The sequence below is a fragment of the Octodon degus genome, unplaced genomic scaffold (assembly GCF_000260255.1).
Source record: "Octodon degus isolate 3935 unplaced genomic scaffold, OctDeg1.0 scaffold00352, whole genome shotgun sequence".
Taxonomy (NCBI): Eukaryota; Metazoa; Chordata; class Mammalia; order Rodentia; family Octodontidae; genus Octodon; species Octodon degus.
This window is the reverse complement of record NW_004524928.1, coordinates 1011287-1015805: the sequence shown is the minus strand read 5'-3', so window position 1 is coordinate 1015805 and position 4519 is coordinate 1011287.

Below are 4519 nucleotides of genomic sequence, written 5' to 3'. Positions count from 1 at the left end.
ACTGTAACATCATGTAACTCGGCAGTGTCCCAAATTTTCTGATCAAGGAGATTATGAGGTCAAAGTGGAAAGTGATCAATGATGTAGAGTGTGCCTAAGGAGAGTCACATGGAGAGAGAACATTCTCTCATGCTTTCACAGGGAGCACATTGGCCAAGCAATGGCCGTGACTCATCCACATGGCTAGCACTGACAGACAGTCTGAGGTACAGGTTCTCAGGATAAATCCTGAGGGTATTTCATTGACCTTATCAGACTCAAAAGTTACAACTCATTGTGTAGGTCCTGCTTTACCTTGGTCTTAACCATCCAGAAGAAAAGTATAAAAACGAAATATAAGAAGTAAAGCCATGCTGCTATGTTGAGCTGCAGGGGACTCAGGTCAACAATTTCTGACATTGCCAGTCAAGCAGAAAACCCAAAACTGTTATGAACTACTGAACTCTTTTAGATTATTTTGCTGAGTTAACACACCTGTAATATTCAAATAACGGAACTCAACAAAAAAAGGGCATACAGATGATTGTCCATTTTGTATCTGTGTATTCAAAGTGGTTAGGATAGATATATAGTTACATTCTCTTAATGAATAGAGCGATTTATTCTAATGGTGTTTGTAGATAGGATATCATGTCCACATCTTTTACAGCAATTAACCACTGGGAGGAATGTATGCAATGTGCTAATTATTGAAATTTTCCTACCAGTTTGATTTGAAACTGTCTCATTGCTATTTGTTTATCAGTAAAATTATGGGGAAAAAACAAAAAACTACAATTTTCATACCTGACAGAACTAGAGAAAGCATTCCCAAAATTCATTTGGAACCAGAAAAGACCTACAATATGAAAAACAATCATAAGTAACAAAGGCAAGACAGGAGACATCACAATTCCTGATGTGAAATTATACTATGACGCTATCGTGATTTAAAAAATCACACCATGATCTAAACTAAAATTTCGCACCATACACTAAACTAAAATTGAAATGGATCCAAAATCAAAATATTTAATCAGAAATACTAATTCTGCTAGAAGAAGAATGGGAATAGCAAGAACTCTTAAAGATATAGGTGTAGCTGAAGATTTCATTAACAAAACCCTGACCACACAGGAAATAGTATGAATATCAACAACAGGAATCTCTTTAAAAGCTTTTGAACAGCAAAAGAAATACTCAGTAGCATAAAAGGACAATCCATAAAGTGCAGAAAATTGTACCCAGTTATCCCTCTGACAAACTACTTATATCTAGAACACATAAGGCATGGGATGGGAGATAGAATGGCAGTCTAAGTGCCTCCCTGGCAAGCACAAGGATCCATGTTTAATCCCTGCTACTGCGTGCCTTGCTGGCTGTGTATGGAGACCTTGTACCAAATAAATAAAGAATGAACAAAATCAGAATCCCAAAATTCAGAGTGTGAATACACACTTCTCAGAGGAAGAAATACAAATCCAATTAAATACATAGTAAAATGTTTAACATCATTGGTCTTTTGAGAGATACAAACTAAAACACTGAGGTTCCATCTCACATCAGAAAAAATGACAATTATCTTTTTCTAAATTTTTTTAACTTTTTTAATTGAGAAATAAATATGAATGAGACAGTGTCAAAGCTGATTAATAGGACAGTGTTGATAATCAATACATTGTACATTGTTATCTTCTTAGTGGTTTTCCATAGTACAAGAAGCAGACAGGATATCCTGTCCAAACACTATTAGTACACCTCTTTCTTCTCATTGAATTAAATGAAAGTAGCTGTATATTTATCCTAACTATTTTGAATATATAAATACAAAATGATCTTTCTTTTGTATCCATTTTTTTTGTCCTGTCAGAGATGGATATTCTATTGGCATCTAAATACTATAGGTGTTTGAATTCAGCTAAACAATCTAATACTGTTTAGCCATCTATAATATTAGTAGGTTATCCTCAGAAGTTATTGACTTGAGCCTTTTACAGCTCATCATATTAATATGGCTTTAATATACTTCATTTTTATACTTTTCTGCTGGATGGTTAAGAGGCAATTATCAAGAAATCAACCATTAACAAATGTTTTCAGGGCTATGGGGGGAAGGAACCCTTCTTCACTGTTAGTGGAACATAGACTGGTACAATCTCTGTGGAAACCAATGTGGATATTACTCAAGAAACTAGTGCTAGTAGTTCCATTCAACCCAATTATTCCCCTTCTGGACATCTTCCTCAAAAATGTAAAAACTTCATATCACAGCTATGTATGAACAGCCTTTGTATAGCAGATATTATAAATTGTAATAGCCAAATACTGGAAACAACCCAAATCTTGGTCATCCAAGGAATGGAAAACAAAGCTGTAATTTTTTTACATGGAGTACTACTCAGCCACAAAGAAGAATAAGTTTGAGACAGTCTAGGTAAATGTATGTACCTTGAAACCATACTCTTATGTGAAATAAATCAGACACATGTGTGTAAATATCTCACATTTCTCTGGTATAAGATATCAATATCTTATGTGTAAATAAGGACCAAAGTGTATAAAAGGTACTGTGAAATAGGAAGTAATTTTTCACAAGAAAGGAGAACTAGCATTGGGAAAGAGGGAAAAGAAAAAGAGGGGGGGAAAAAGGGACTATACTCATAAGTGAAATAAATTGGGCCACCTGTTTAATTATAACATTGTTTCTCTTGTGGGAGAAACTGAAAAGATAAGGACCAAAATGTACAAGAGACACTGGAAAACAGGAAGAAAGTATTTAAATGGAAGGGAAACAAGAAATTGAGAAAAGAGGGAGAAAAAGGGAAGCAAGGGTAAACAAAAAAAGAATAGAAGGGAAAAAATACAGACATTGCTTTTGTAAACAACAAGGGGTAAAGACAATCGGGAAAAAAAGAATCAAGAAATAAAATGTACAGGTGTAAATTCCCTCTGTGTAATCATCATGTATATTTAAAATGTATCAATAAAATTAATTAAAAAATCAATATTATAATGTAAAAAATAAAAATTAAAAATATTTCTATGAGGGCCATGATGGCAGATGCAAAGGTTGAGGCAGGTGAAACACAAGTTCAACCCCAGATTGGTCAATTTAGCAAGAATTTACCTGAAAATAAAAATTAAAAAATAAGCTGAAAATATAGCTCAGTACAAAGGTCCAGTAATAAAAAAAAATTTATACATTAAGAGGGGGCCAATGAATATTCCACTCCTTGAGCGAAACTATACTTATATTCCCAATAAAATCAATACCGCTGTAAGTTACCATTGTTTATGAAAATGTAGTTATTCTCCAGAATCTCAAAAGAAGTTTCAACATAGACTCATTGTACATAATTATCATGTAAGTACATAAGTCTTAATTTCCTTTTAGCTATGAAAAGTAAAATATATACTTGACCAAACACTTCTTGATGCACCTATAAAGATACTGTGGCTATTCTGACTTGAAACTATATTACAAAGCTACTCTGATAAAATCAACATTGTACTGGCAAAAAATAGACCTAAGGATCAACAGAACAGATTAAAAGATGCAGACACAACTAGAACCACACTCAACCAACTTATCTTTGACAAAGGGGCCAAACTTATTCACTGGAAGAAAGAGAGCCTCTTTAATTAATGGTGCAGGAAAACTGGCTTTTCACATGCCAAAGACTAAAATTAGAAACATGTCTATCACCATGCAATAAACTAAAGTCAGAATGAACCAAAGATCTAAATATTAAAATGGAAATACTAAATCTACTGAAAGAGAAATTAGGTAGAAGTCTTGAAGACATAGGGGTAGGCAGAGAGTTCATTAACAAAAACCAAGCTGTACTGGAAATATTTCAAAGAATCAACAACTGGGATCTCATTTTACTAAAAAGTTTTTGCACATAAAAAGAAATCACTATTAGAGTGAAATAGAAACCCAAAAAATGGGAGAAAAATTGGCCAGCTATCCCTCAGAAAAAGGACTTCTCTCTAGAACATATAAATAGTCTTAAAAAATCAGAACCCCCACCTTGAAAGACATGATACAAAAATGGGCATCTGAGATGAGTACACACTTCTCAGATGAAGAAATACAAATCGCAAATAAATACATAAAAGGGTTCAACATCACTGGTTATTCAACAAATGCAATTTAAAACAACACTGAGATTCCATCTCACCCCAGAAAGAATGGCTGTCTTCAAGAAGTCAACCAATAACAAATGCTGGTGAGGTCATGGGGAAAAAGAACCTTTCTCCACTGTAGATGGGAATGTAGACTGGTCCCACTACTGTGGAAATTACTGTGGAGTTTCCTAAAAAAAATTGGGATCAGAGGTCCTATTTGACCCAGCTATTCCCCTTCTGGGTATTTTTCCAGAAGACCTGAAAATATCATACCACAGTGATATATGTATACTCATGTTTATAGCACCACAATTTGTATAGGTAGCTCTTGGAAGCAACCCAAATGCCTATCAACTGACGAAGGATAAAAGGGATGTGGTATAACTGACCCCTATCCTCTTTGTAGCTG